The sequence below is a fragment of the Gopherus evgoodei genome, chromosome 2 (assembly GCF_007399415.2).
Source record: "Gopherus evgoodei ecotype Sinaloan lineage chromosome 2, rGopEvg1_v1.p, whole genome shotgun sequence".
NCBI classification, from domain to species: Eukaryota; Metazoa; Chordata; order Testudines; family Testudinidae; genus Gopherus; species Gopherus evgoodei.
The window spans coordinates 46716224-46732071 of NC_044323.1; the positions used below are offsets into that span (position 1 = coordinate 46716224).

Consider the following 15848-nt stretch of genomic DNA (forward strand, 5'->3'; position numbering starts at 1 on the left):
AAAAGGAGAGGTGTTTACAAAGGGCAAGACTGTGCCCAGCTCCTGTGCCACTTTTCCAAAAAGGAAGGTGTGAGGATTCTCTCACCAAGGAGAGGTTAAGCATAACTGCAATCCTTGCACTCACTTGAGCACAAGCCCTGGATAAGGCAATTGCTACTAGAAACCTGAAATGGGGTCATGGCCATTGTCTCACAGGTTATGGAGGGAAACGTGACAAGTCCAGTTGTCTAACATTTTTTGCCTACCTGCCAAAGTTCCAATGGCGTGGAGCAACTCTGTATCTCTCCCTAAATGGGTTAGTGTCAATAAAGCACAGTCAAGCTGAGAGGATTGAGCAGGACAAGGCCAGTTGCCTTTAGAGTTCACGATTTCAAGTTCTCTGCAAATCATATCTTATTGCCAGTGGGTATGAGGAGAATTCTGTTTGTATACAGAGGGGCTCCTTGCATCCCAACATGCAAGGGAGTTTTGAGGATGCGATGGGCTAGGCTGTTGCTGTGGTGTCTGCTGGAATCCACTGGCTTGTGGCAGGGAAGCACAGGAGTCAGAACACTAAGACTGCAGTAGTGACTGTGGAATGACAGCTGCCATTCTGCAGCTGAAGGAGCAGATTCCTTCCCATTGACTTCTGTCGAGCTCCCCAGGGCACAGCCTGATTATTTGGGCTGTGAGGCAGGTTTAGGCTTTATTTGCCTCTTTAGCGTCAATGGAGCCATTTTTTTCTGTCACACAAGCAGAGTACTGTACATATTATCTCTCTCTGAAAAAAACTCAGCCTGCTCCTCCTTCCTCAAAAGGCTGCTTGAAACCGTCTTTGCTTGCTATAAAGTACACACATTTACTTCAGAGTGGTAGCCATGTTACACATTTACTTGCATTTCAATATCTGGGTGTGAATTTCAAGGCTTAGGAAAATGCAGAGCTGGCAGAATTAACTTGCAGGGCTGACTTTATTTTTATCATTTCTTTTTCAACTCCCTACACAGGCAGACGAGGCAGTTCATAATTTTCTGCGGTGCAACTGAGTAGCTTTGACAAAATGCACAGACAGAGGAGTAGGATGTAATACAAATGTTTTGGATGAAAAGAATAAAATCCTGTTTTTTATATTGGCAAATGCGCTCATTATGGTGCTTACCTGCGTCTCATATTGTTTTTCACAAGTCTCGGTCAATATGTGCCATGCCTCAGCCCTTAGCATGTGCTGAATATAGCCTGTCAGCTGGGGGCCAACCTTTCTCCATTCACTTCTTATTGATTGCTCATCCGCTTGAGCATTGCCTTGGCTAGCAGGTACACAGAGCTTTGCAAAGATTGCTGTTGAATCTTGTTGGCATTTTACCTGACATAAAGTAACTATGCCAAGGTCTAAAATGTCAGTGAACTTGTGTGGTGAACTCATCGCTGTTTTGCAGACAGAGGGACCAAGATGAGCATATCTTACATCTGGTCAGTGACAGTCAAGCAGTCCCTCGAGCGTCGGAAGGCACCAGCTTGGCACCTTCAGACACACGTTGTATCTAGCAGCTATTATGAATCATGGTAATTGTCTGAGAGTGCTGCCTTAAGGCACAGTGTCTGCTGTGTGAGGATTGAACGGTGATGTGCAGGGTGCTCCTGTCGCACGTTAAACACCAGACTGTGTAAGTCCATTCCACTTGGTAGTGCTGACGAGTCAATTGGCAATGGCTGGGGTTTGGGAGAGGAAGAAATGATTGATAGATGCTGCCTGATGTTTTCTGGTCAGCCACTGCCAAATCAACAGTTTTGTATTTCCCATCTGAAATGGTAATGAATCTCAAGTTCATTGCACTGTGAATGGCAGCTGTAGTTGTATTTTTCCATCAGGTATATGTCCACACTTGTAGAGTAATTTGACCAAAATCAGTCATTGACATAATTTTCTCTTCACATGTAAGATCTAACTCACACATAAGCACAGTGTAAATTTCATGGACACTAACTATATTTATTTCCCATGATGCAACACTTCCCAAGCTTCATTTTCTTTATATTTATTTCCCCTATTCCAAACAATTAAAGTTTGTAGCTTTCTAAATTAAATTCTGTACCTATCTGACAAGCTAATTCCCACACACCCATATCAATTTATGGCTTCTTTGAGGCACTTAGTCACTAGATATGCACTAGGTTTAAGGAATCGATCAGGCTATGCATGAGGGATGAGTTTGATTACGTTGGATCACATCTCATTAATTTGAGAATAAATTTAAAAAGGTTGGCTTGAGTGGTTGAAACCTGGCAATCCATCAAGATGGATCATGTTTAATGAACATTATTCAAAACATGGAACAAATCAGTTTTTGCTTGTGATGAACAAAATAGTACAGCATCTTTCATTTGTGTACAAGTGGCGTCATGGAATTTGTGTGTAACAGCTACAGTCACAAGCAACGTTTTTCTTAGTCCTTATCAGTTCTATTAAAGTGAAAGAAAAAAAAATGAATGCTGAAGAAGAATTTACATTATATTGTCAGGCACAGTTACCAAGTCATTTGGCATGTTATTAAAGAATGCTGACAAATATAGAAGCACTGTATCTACACAGATTTGTCTGAGCTATGAAAAATCACGCCTGCTCCAAACTAGGTCTCTGTAAAGTGTTTATGTTACTGTAACAGTTATATTGAAACTGCAAAAGTTAAAGGAACAACTTTTCCACCATTTACATGCCTGATAACTTTGACTTGCACAATTAATTAAAAAAAGTAATTTAATGCGGCTCTGTCACATTACACTCAAGTTACTTAGGCCAGGCCTACATTACAAACTGACATCGGTATCACTATGTTGCTCAAGAGTGTGAAAAATCCACACCCCCAAGCGACGCAGTTATACCAACCTAACTCCTGGTGCAGACAGTTCCGTGTTGATGGGAGAGCTTCTCCTGTCAACATAGCTACTGCCTCTTGTGGCGGTGAATTAATTATACCGATGAGAGGAGCTCTCTCCTTTGCATACTAGTATCTTCACTAAAACGATACAGTGGCACAACTTCACTGGTGCAGCTGTGCTGCTGCAGCATTTTAAGTGTAGATCTGCCCTTAGAGTATAATCTTTTGGGGACAGGGACTGTCTCCTTGTTATGAGTCTTAAAGAGCCTAGCACAATTGGGCCCTGACTTCTAGGTGAAACCACAAAAAAAATTACAGCAATAATATTATCATTATAATTATTAATATTAATAATCATAAAACATTCTGCTATCTAAAACCCACACATTTCTTGGAGACATTTCCAGCTACAATACATAACTGAAATAATGCAGGGGATAGAGAATCTGACCGGAATAGCCCTACATGGGTAATTCATATATCTTCTCTTACACACATCTGTACAATCAGATTTTAGCAAGACAAGCCAGAGGCTGGATTTTGTGGTGCTCTCAAGATCTATAGCCCTGATCCTAACAGAAGATCCATAGCAGAGCTCCATTCAGAGATTTCATGGGGGTCTGCTCATGTGAATCATCTTGCAGGACTCAGACATAAGATATTGCATTAAACTGCAAGTTACATTTTATCTGTTCCTCTGTTAATACAAGGTACTTGCTCATATATACTTGACACTTCTCAGACATGACTTTCCATACCACCTGATCACCTCTGAATAAAAACCGCTATTCAAGAACTAACCAGTAATTATTATTACTATGTTATTATCAAAATCCATGAGGACTACACACAAGTAGCATAACATCATAAAATATCATATAAAATGAATCAGTTTGATACTGACAGATTTTTCATACCTTCTCAGTAGTTTGGATGAATGGGGTAAACTTTGGTCACAGCTTTGGACACAGCTGAAGAAAGTCTCATTGATTTCCTGCCTTCCCTCCCTCAGAGCCATTCCCTACAGTGTTCAGGGGGTCAGGCTGACCTGGAGATCTGGCGTTTCTACCTCACTGGGCCAGCTTTGACCTCTCACTTCTAATTCCCTCTCTGTTTATTTGTGATCACTCTGGGCGTGCACACAATTTTAAGTTCAAACAATTTCAGAGAAACTGCTCTGTGACAATGAGCCAGACAACATTATTTTTATATTAAGCCATTTCTGTGGGCCAGATTAAGTCAAAAGTTCCAAATTTGCCTCAGTTTGTTTTAAAAAGAAATAAACATATTAGATCGGGGGTCAGTCAATGCAGTTCCATTGACTTCAGTAGAGCTCTCCTGATGTAAACTAGCTGACAATCTGCCCCATTGCATAGTTGTACTGACTGCTGCAGTAGCTGTATGTGATTTATTATCTGCATTCAGTTTGAAGGCAATATTTTCTCAGACATTCTTATTTAGCATTAAAAGGGAGTGCGGTTGGGTTTCAACTACTGAGCTGCCTTATAATTTTTTCTGGTTATTAGATTATTATTCTAGGAAAGTATCTGTAAATTCCAAGTATCCATATTTTGGACAAATAAGCAGTAAAGGACTTTTCCAAAGTAATGTTATGCTAAGCAGTATGACTCAAAAAAACCAGCTATCAGAACCCATCATACCTGCTTATATGTCAATACCGATTTCAGAAGTTTATGACTCACTCATTAAAACATGTTCCAGTCAGAAATATGGCACACAGGCTCTCAGACTAAGATGGATGTTTTAATATACTTTTTTAAAATTTAAATTAAAAAAACAAAATGGACACAGCTCAGAGGTACACTGCATTCCGCATAGCTCAGGGATATAGTATGTAAAATTTTAAAAGGGTACAATTTTCAAAAGTACCTACATGGTGTAGGATCCTAAGTCTCATTTTCAAAAATTACTTAGGAACTTACCCTAAATCTCATTGGAAGTAGAATAGGAATTAAATTTCTAAGGGACATACGTGTAAAGGTATTTAGGCTCCTAAAGGTACAGGTTTTCAAAAGGCACCCAGGTGCCTAATTCCCATAGGTGCCTAAACACTTCTGAACATCTCACTAGGTGCTAGTTCCATAAAGAGAGTTAGGTGTCTAACTTCCATGTAGGCACCTAAATCCAAAATTTAGGTCTCTAAACCCCAACTCAGCTACCACTTAACCTTTAGGTACCTGAAGTCCCTAGGCACTCAGATTTCTGTGTTAAAGTTTCCATGGCACCTGAAAAGCTGTAAGTGGGCATGCACAAAACCACCTCAATCCTGAAGCCTAGCTGGCTAACTCCTGTCTAATTCCAGTGGGATCCTCATACTAGGCATCTCCTCTCCCCCACATCTCGCTTGTGGGGCCCAATCCAGTGGCTGCCTAAGAGGTCTTCGCACAAAACACTGGTGGCGGTGCTCCAACCTTATAACCTTTAGCCCAGTGGTTAAAGCACTCACCCATGAAGACTAGCGTTCCAATAATCAATGATCAAGACTTGATTATCAATAGTTAATCAATAACCAAAATGTAATATGGTTTGAAATGATCAAATAATTAGAGAGAACTTGGTTAAGTCAGAGTGATTGAATGTATTAGAAAGTTAGAGATCAGAACAATGCCTAACAGATATAGGCCTCATAGTTACCAAAATCTGGAGAACCAGTTCCCCCAGTGATGACAAGATGATCCCAGTCGTGGTTCTGAAAATGGTATACAAATTGACATTCTTACAGCGGCTGTTTTTACAGCTTGGTTCTATTATTTCCTCATTTACAGATACACTGTATTTTTAGCACATTTTCTGATACATTTCAGACATCTGTTATTTACTTAGATCTTTTTGGTAAGTCCATCAAATTTTGCTAACTTAAGCATCAGTTCCTGCATTTTAGGACATAGCTAAAAATAATATTCCTTGCTTAACATTTCTTCTACTGATAAGTTTTAGCAGTCTAACATTTAGCTCTTCTTAGTATGACTCCCAAAGCATCATAGACTCAGAGGACTGGAAGGGACCTTAAGAGCCCTAATCCTGGTCATCTAGTCCAGTCCCCTGCACTCATGGCAGGACTAAGTATTATCTAGACCAGGTGTTCATCTAACCTGTTCTTAAAATCTCCTGTCTCTAGCTCTGCTGCTCCTTTTATATGGCCATCCTGCAGCCTCTCTGATTGGGAACTCTTTGCAGCCTCTCTAGGCTGTTTGGAGGACTTAGCTCCATTGCTTCTTTCTTGGGATGTTTGTGGTAGGACCCTAAGGTGTCCAACAGGGGGCTTCTGAACCTAATCCACCCCCTCACAGACACTCATTGAAAGAAATCTTGGAAAGGAACATAGGACTGGAATGGGCATCCTGGGCCATCAAATCCAATCCCTGCTACTGCTGACTACACCGTCATATAATCCCATTAATAAATTTATCAAGCTCCATTTTAAAAGGGGCCCCACTCTTCCTGTTGAAAGGCTGTTCCAGAACCTCATTCCCCTGATGGTTAGAAACCTTCTAATTTCTAGCTTAAATTTATTGTTGGCCAATGTATACCCTTTTGATCTTGTGCTAACATTGTTCTTTAGCTCATCACTCCAGGCCAATGGGGCCTGCGGGAAGTGTTGGGCGGCCGCCACTTCCCACAGCCCCCATTGGCCTGGAGCGGCAAACCGCAGCCAGTGGGAGCTGCGATTGGCCGAACTTGCTGACACGGCAGGTAAATAAACCGGCCTGGCCTGCCAGAGGCTTTCCCTGAACAAGCGGTGGCCCTAGTTTAAGAACCACTGCTTTAGCTTAAATAGCTCATCAAGGAACATCAGGTTTGTTGTGATTTATCTGATTCTTGACATTTATGCCTCAATGTAACATTTCTAATTGTATTGTTTTTGTAGTTGCAGAATCATAAAATAACTCAGAATCATTAAAGGCCCCCTTCCTTGTAAGGGCTTTGCTTTGAAAGATCAGATGATAGTTTATGAAAGGCAATCTCACCCATAGAATGCACTCAGCACCACCTTCACTCCCAGGTCAATTGTTAGAATTTGTGCTAATTAACCTAACATTTAAGCATGATGTGATGGGCAACTCTGATTTTGTCATGCATGTGTTGTTCAGGGCAAATGATATATAATCTACTTGGTATTCTGCTTTTTAGAATAGCAAGTAGGCTGCAGAGTTAAAAGAAGTGTAAGGTCACCTCCTGTACTAACAATAATTAGATATTCCTGTCACTTATGTACACATCTGAAATAAGATACTTGCTTCCTTCAAGTCTCTTTGCTACTGGAAGAGATAAAGAACTCCACATTGCTCAGATCTCTTGAGATTAATCAAAAAGAAAGGGGCAGGTGAGTAAACATCTCAATAAAGCACAGTGAACTTGATTAGTGTCAGAGTCCATTCAACAATCACTCCACTCCACTTAAGAATTGCAGCCTCGCAGGGACTCACTACTCAGTCCATACAAAGGTTAAAATAAATATAGTTTCTCTAGTGTTTGATAAGAGTGCCAGGATGGATAATGTAGAAAACAGACTTCACATCACTGCCAAAGTTCTGTGGACCTGTTAAAAATAGAGCAAGTGAGAAAAGACACACAATGGAAAATTTGTAGTAACAGTTCTCTTTTGTAGATGGCAGAAATGTGTAAGAATGACAAGACTGGTGACACGGGATAGGCAGCTGATACTAAAAGCAGGTTATCCTGGTCTGGTAATTCATGCTGATTAGTATAGTTATCAGAATGCAAGTGCTGATGGATGAGAGCTAGCAGGCTTAGGAACAATTCAGAGAAGACTGTAGTAACGCTCAGAGGTTTGGATAAGCAATCAGATAAAATGGTACATTAAATCAACACTGTTGATTGAAGGTCTGTGCCCTCTGCTTATTGCTCAAGTTTGCAGTGTGGAGATTATGTTAGTGCCACAGTGGCTTCTGAATGTTCAGGTGGCAGCCGTGGTCGAGACTGCTGTTTTCACCTACACCTGGCAGGAAAGATGCAGCCTCTCTCTCAGAAGTTGCTAGAATTCTCCACGCCTTTATCACTTTATGATTAGACTACAATTTACTTACATGGGGCTACAACATAAGATCATTTAGAGTTACATTAGAGAGTTACATGGAGTTACATTTAGAGTTACATGGAGAAAGTGATTAGGATGTTAAAACTGCAGCGCTATTAGATCTGTACTGGTTTTTCATTAGATGTAGATGGAATATCAAATGTTGTTTTGACAAGGAATGATTTGGGACTTGGCTACCTGAAAGACATTCATAGACCATTGTGATAATCTAGTCTGACCTCCTGTATAACACAGACCGCTGAACTTAATACAGGTCATGGAATTTATGAGAAAGAACATAATCTCTCTTTTTGTGATACTAGGATAGTTGCGATCTACAGAGGTGACTGAACTAAGACTCTGCCTTAGGAGAGAATTCAGTAGGAATACTCAAAGTAAGGCCTGCAATGGAAGGTAGTAGAATGTGGCCCAAAATAATAGCCTTGTTCTTAAACTGCCCCTAGCCCCAATTATTTTCTTTTTTTTCTCCCTGGCTATCAGCTAATTAATTTAGTCTTGCCTTTCTATGGAAAAAGCATCCCTAATAATTTTCTTGAGAAAGTCTGAATCTTTCGCATGAAGAGTAGCTGCATGATATGTTTTCAAGCTGAATTCAACTGTTATATGCGTGACACTAATATTAATGCTCTTTACTGAAGTTCTGTCTAAGTATGCTGCAAATGGCCTTTTATCATTAATACTTGGATCCTACAGGTTGCATATGGCTGGTCATGATGTCACTACTTGGCATGGAATTGCTACCTGAAAAGGGAACTTGATACTGATGGGGTGAAATGTAACTGTAAAGTTGCTTTTATATACAAAAAAGTTATGAAGAAATCAACAAGAATATAAAATCTTGGGGATAAATGAGAATTACTGCTTTCTTTTTATGCTGTTTAATCCTTTACAAATCTGTGTTCAAAAATGAATGAAAATATTATTCCACTCAGGGAAACAGTGCATTCATTTTTAATAGTACATTCATACATGAGGGAGAAAATACATTCTTTTTGTTTTCAATATGTCAATTCGGTATTCATGCTGCATCTTCATCAGTGCTCATTGTATTAAGTCCTAGGTAACAGGGATAATTGTTCATTCCTAGGATAAACTATGAGAGGCTGACTAGGATGACTCACAGCTGAGTTACTCCAGTTTTATGCGAGTGTAGTTCCAATGAATGCAGTCACACTAGAGTAAAACTGGAGGAATGCAGTGGTGCATTAGGCCCTGAGTTTACTGTTGGCAGACACTTCCTTTGCAAATGACGCTCCATTAATGTTAAGCAACAGAGGCAAACTAATAGCTCTTGAAGAAATTCTACATTCAGGCCACCACATAATACATAACTGAGGCCTGCTGTGGGAAGAATGGGTCATGACACAATGGGAGCCAAATCCTGCCTTCCCTCCATGAGCACAGTAGGCCTTTAGTGCAGTCTAACCATTGTGGTTTGGTTGTGCTTGAAGGGAGAAGCAGAACAGAACTCTACCTGCATGCCACAGAATCCTGCTCTGCAGCACCTGCCTCTGTGGCTGTTTGGAAGGTGGGGGCTGTGCAGAACAACCCATACAGGGGGAATCTGGGACAAAGGCCACCATTACTACTGGAATGTAGTTGTGGCTGTGCTGGTCTCATAGGGTAGAGAAGGATCCTCTTCCTCGACACCTATGGAGGTATCCTTCACATAACGTTAACTCGCACTTTGCACATGAGACCAGAGTGTGGTCCTAGGCATGAAAGATTCCCCAGTGTTCTGAGACACCAGTGTAGAAGGGCATTAGCTGTTACACAGCTAGACTGTGGCTTTTAAGCCACAGCACCTAGGGCAGCACGATCTCTTTGGTGCTACTCTTTGTGCACAGGGAGAATGCAGCATGCTCCATCGAAGGGGAGGTCAGCGGAATGAATTGCTCCCCTTGGTGTGTCAGCTCTGCTTTGTGGGCCAGGACCCTGCCCCCTTCTTAGAAGTTCTGCTATGAACAGCTCCTGTGCAGCCACACAAGCATGTGAGATGCTTCCTCCCGGATCGTATGGTTGCACAGAAACCACTCCCAACCTGAGCCATAATGATGAGAATGCACAGGGCAGGGCTCAGACTGGTAAGGACACTGTGGTATCCTTAACTTAAAATCTCCTTAGCTTAACAATATTTTAAGTGGGTTTATTTTCCTGCTTGGTTTAGGAATGGGAATCAGCTGTGTACAAGTAATTCTTACCAGGAGGTTCACAACAACACTAGTTCTCATTCCGAAAGATGGTGCCAGCATTTGTTGTGTCAGGAAAGAAACATGCACCACTGAAATATGTGCTGCTCTTCTACACCTACAAAGGCTAATTAAAAACAGGCTCGCTGTCACTGGGGATATGGGACCAATGGCAGCCTACAAGTCCTGATTCATCATCAGCTTGCAGGCTTGTCTTGGTAAGCTGGCTTGGGAGAAGGAAACTAATTGGATTTGAACATCTTATTTCTACATTTCAACTTCAGTAAAGAGCATTAATATTCAGTGTCACGCATATAACAGTTGAATTCAGCTAGAAAACATATCATGCAGCTACTCTTCATGCGAAAGATTCAGACTTTCTCAAGAAAATTATTAGGGATGCTTTTTCCATAGAAAGGCAAGACTAAATTAATTAGCTGATAGCCAGGGAGAAAAAAAAGAAAATAATAGCAATTATTCTGGGGCAACTGCAAAATTAAGGCATGGCTCTTCTATTTTCATTTCAAAATTAGAAAGCATAAAAAAAGAGTAGCCCATTGCTCTGCCCTGCCACGCTGGAGTCTCAGCTGGAATTCCTAGGAGCAACACTTTGCTCCTTTTGCTAGCAGTGGTTTGAGTGCTGTGAAAACAGCACAGCTGGCCTCTTCGGGATAGGCTTTATATTTCTCTGCAGCAAATCCTCCTTCCTTCAATTTAAGTGTTGATAGGCTCTAAAGGGAGTCCCAGCCACTGATCCTATGAACAGGATTGGTAGCAGTGAGGTTGTGAAGCCTGGTGTGAGTTTGAAGCTGTGTAAAACGGAGAGACACAAAGCACCTCCGAATGAACAAGAAACCAAGCCAGCATGCAGTCTGTTCAGGGTAGTGGTGTTATATGCACGAACATAAACAGAGTGGCATTCACCTGTGAACTTTTCAGTCTGAACCCAAATTCTCAGCCTGACCATTTTTTCCCTCACTGCAGACAGAACAAGTCACAGTAATTAAAGAAAACCATGGGAGACTGATCAAGGTCACCGCCAGCTGTTTGATGTACGACTGAGCAAATGTCTCTGTGAGAAACACAAAAGTGGGATTGGTAGTGCAGATTGACAAAGGTATTTAGGCATCTACAGATGCAGAGAGGTGCCTATTGGGATTTTCAAACATGCCAATGTGAATTAGGCACCCAGCTCCTTTTGATTTTCCTAGTCTTCTCTACATCGACAGAGGCCTGACATCTGGTCCTTTGTTCCTTTTTTGTTTACCTTGACCAACGAAAATCAGTGAAGTCAGTTTCACCTTTGGTCATAGTTGGGTTCCTGTTCCTGTTCCTAGCTCTGCTCTACTGAGATTTCACACAAAGAAAGGGGAATGTTTATTTGTTTTAAACACATGTTTTTATGAGACTGGTCTCTTTTTCAAAATTAGAATTATTTCTATTTTGCTTTACAGTATTTGCATTTTGAGCTAAATTTCAGATGACAGTGTTTCTTTAGGGACCACAATCTTCCCAGACTCACACCCTGTGAAAACCCACTGGTTTCAGTTGGAGTTTGCATGAGGGGAACATGAAAACAGAACTTAACCTGAACTGACATGTGCAAAGCCTAGTGAATATTTTGCTTACAACAGCTAAAGGACACTTGTGGTTATCTTATTTACACAATTAGACCCACAGAAGTCAATTAACTGCTACAATTATAAACATAGGGCTCAATCCTGAGCCCCTCCATGATCCATTTGCATACCTCTGTCAGTACAAAGAGACCAAATAATTGGTCAGCTGTGGAATTCTCTGGTATAGTAGGAGATCCCTAAATGGCAAGGTGATGCATAGTCTTCCTACAGGCACCTTTCATCTCCTAGTGCAGAGGGTGTGCCAGAGGCTGGAAGAGGTGTGGCTACAGGTCACTGAACTTCAGCAATCTGCAGTGGAAACAGGGGAGGCTCTAGCCTTTTTGCCTCCCCAAGCACGGCAGGCAGGCTGCCTTCGGTGGCATGCCTGCGGGAGGTCCACCGGTCCCGCAGCTTCAGCATACCTGCTGCCAAATTGCTGCCAAATCTGTGGGACCGGCAGACCTCCTGCAGCATGCCACCAAAGGCTGCCTGACTGCCACCCTCACAGGGACAGGCAGGACACTCCCGGTGGCTTGCTGCCCTAGGCACACGCTTGGGGGCTGTTGGAGCCAATTTGTATTTTAGAACAGCTCTCAGTTTGATCTAAACCATGCTGGGGTCTAAAACGACTCTGGCTGCCCTGTAAGCAACCTGCATGGAACTTAGAAAGAGGAACAGGGATTTTAGGATGAAGACGCATCAGGAAGTCATAACTAGGAATGCTAAAGTGCAGATAGAGCAGCTCTGTGAATAGTTGCTTCAATAAAGAGCCAGTTTAGTGTAATAAGAATGGAGCCCTCCCATGTTATTATCCAGCACACAGAATATGGAACAACCCCCCATACATGGAACTGCACTCCTTGATGGCTTCCCAATCTTTGCCGTGTCCAGCAGAGACTGAGCAAAGTAGAAATTTGAGGCTAACAGTGCTTATACTGAAGTTAATAGGAATTTTACCATTTATCTTCAATGGGATTATTTTTGGCTCAGTTACTGACACAATTACATTTTTAAAATTCCTCAGGACTCCGTCAGGCCACATCAGAAAGAATTATAACTAACAAAAGGCAGAAGCTGCCTGCTGCAGTGCTAACAAGGAAGATAATAGTTACCTTCAGAAAAGAGCTACAATTATTTCTGCTTCTGCAATATTGCCCATCACCTTTATTTTCCTGGCTTTCATTCCCTGTTTATCCCGCAGGCAATAGGGTAAAGCCGATTGCACTTTAGTCCCATAAATCAGATTTCCTCTCCACACTTTATCATGATACATTGTTCATTTCTTTCTGTGTCTCCCCATATTTTTATACAGATACAGGAAAACCTCATCTGAGTTGAGTGATGGTGACCACGGCCAGCGCTTCCATTAGGTGACCCTAGGCGGTTGCCTAGAGCTCCAGGATTAGGGGGGTGGCATTTTGTGTGCTCCCCACGGGGCACACAGGACCTTCTGGTTCCGCTCCTGTTGCGCCGCCGAAGAAGACCTTCTGTTGACATGCCGCAGGAAACAGTGGCAGGCAATTGAGCAGCTCAATGACTGCCGCTGTCGCCTGTGGCATTTCGGCGGAGGGTCCTTCTTCAGTGGAGCGATGGGAGCAGAACTGGAAGCTCCCGCACGCCCCATAGGAAGCACACAAAATTCCACCCCCCGTTTTCTGCCTAGAGCGCCAGAAACCCTGGCACCGCTTCTGATGGTGACTGTATTTTTAATGAGTGAGTGGGGAGACTATGAATTCCTGCTAGTCATGATTTTTTGGTATATTAATTATATCACAATTTTGTTGTTAAAGTTTTTACTTATTGAGAATATGTTCTTTAGTGCTGTTTCACTTTCCTTTTATGCACCATTGGCAATGCTAATGCTGGACTGAAGTGGGGAAGAGGTATGTGGTTTCTCTTGGAGGCATAATTATTTTCATGCAATGCACTTGGCATCGTGTACCTCCATACCATTCCTTACACAGGGCAGATCGGCAATGCACACTCTCACCCAATCACTGGGCTGGAGACAGTTAGTGCCTCTTCAAACTGTGCAGGAAGGGGGAGGAAACCATATAATGCTAGTCCTGAAGAAAGCATATTGCACCCTCCTCTCTGAGAGTCAGAGTGGCTATACTTCCTGGGGACTCCGAGCTGTCGTACCTGGCTGAAGAGCAATGCTCTTAGGAGTGCCCAATGGAGTACCATGACACTGTGCTGTCCTTTAGCATGGGCTTTGTCACATTGTAACAGAGTTCTAAACTTTAGACTACACTCGCCCAGACCGTTGAGTAACCAGGGGAAAACTGGTGCACAAATGTTGAAGAGATTGTATGAAACAAGGGGGAACTTGGGTAAAGAGAAAGATACCAATATTCTCCCCCTTCTCACAACAAAGTGTTATGAAATAAAATAAAATCTCTTGGTAATTTTAAGCTTTTCCAGACTGCTTCAAATTTCTCAGCCATTTGTTACGTATGACCAAATTCAGTCCTCACATACAAACATAGAGTCCTGTGGCACCTTACAGACATATTGGAGCATAAGCTTTCATCAGTGAATACCCACCCATGCGTCTGATGAAGTGGGTATTCACCCACGAAAGCTCATGCTTCAATATGTCTGTTAGTTTATAAGGTGCCACAGGACTCTGTTGCTTTTTACAGATCCAGACTATCATGGCTACCCCTCTGATACTTGACATACAAACATGTAACCCCAATTATTTCAATTGATACTGCAGGGGTGTAATGAGGGCTGTTAAATGATTCGGTTTCTCAATAACAGAAATATTGCTCCAGACTCCAGCTGTGTCTTATTCACACACACACAAATCAATATTCAGAAATACAGTTCCCATAGTCATGGAATAAGACCAGTGAATGTACAAGACCACTTGAAATGATTAGAAAGCTGCAGTTCTGTTTATATATTCCAAACTTTTTAATGAAAAAATCTAATTTGTTGTTCACAAATAAAGGTATTTATCCTTGTTTTAATTTCAAGACTTAACATTTTTCTCCATAATCAATTTTAGGGATACTATAATACATCATCATCATCATCATGACAAATCACAAAAGGATGTGGCCTCCTTGCAAATCAAGTGCCAGCCTGATCTATCTCTGGTAAGGAGACTAAGGTGGTATGACTGTATTTTCCATTTATGTCCATCATTGGCAATCTTGTCCTGCCACCAAAGTGTTTGGCACCTACATGATCACTGGCTCCCAGACAGCATTCCTTGACACACACACTTTGGAATTTGTTGATCTTCCATTCTTATATGCCTATACGAAGAAAGCAGCCAAAACCAAACCAGTGCTGATGGAGGTGGTTGCTGGATTCAGTTTAGAATATTCTCATTTCCAATCTAGTCCTACCACTTGATATAGAAAAGCAGACGGATATGAAGAGAATTGAAAATGTTAGTCCAGTGTTCTTTGGCCTTCCTCACTTCCATACCACAGAGTTGGTATGAATGTGGTTCTATAAATCCACAGCTTTGTAGCAAGCATGATGTTGCAACAGATCCATGGAGGCTCTCAGGCCCAGAACAGGCATGACACATGGCAGCAACAGCTGTTGTTATATGAGCATCTACATCTTTTGAGCAACTTCCAGCACTGTCTATGACAGCCCAAATATTTGAGGGCTACTACATACTTGAGGTCCCATCTGGACAGGTTATCATGACCTGGTTGTAAACTGGAGCTGGAGGCTGTTTGATGGTAGTGGCCAGGGACTTAGTTTTATCTGGATTAATAACCAGTTCAATGCATGCTGCTTTTTGCCGGCCCAGATCGGCCACTAGCTGCAGTGATTCACCAAACTGAGTCAACATGACAATGTTATTCACATGTTCACGATCTCAAAGCAGAATGGTGGTACAATAATACTGTCATTTGTCTTCAGCATCTCAGGGATAATGTTACAAACCCCTGGTGCCTTCCCAGACTTCAGCTTATGGACTGTGGTCCAGATACCTTCTTGGTTGAACGAAGGTGGCACTACTGTGACTTTCTTCCCCTCTTCAAGTGGAAGAGGGACTGCAGGTGATGGACAATTGGAGAGTATCATGACACGGTGTTCCCATCAATGCAACTGATTCTGCAGACTCTGGCTG

General features: G+C 42.0%; 1 protein-coding gene across 2 annotated transcripts in view; it reads right to left on the bottom strand.

The window, feature by feature from the left end:
* CALCR (calcitonin receptor) overlaps positions 1 to 15848 on the bottom strand; it is a 242922-nt gene that overhangs the window by 40571 nt on the left and 186503 nt on the right. The gene's annotated exons all lie outside the window — the stretch shown is intronic.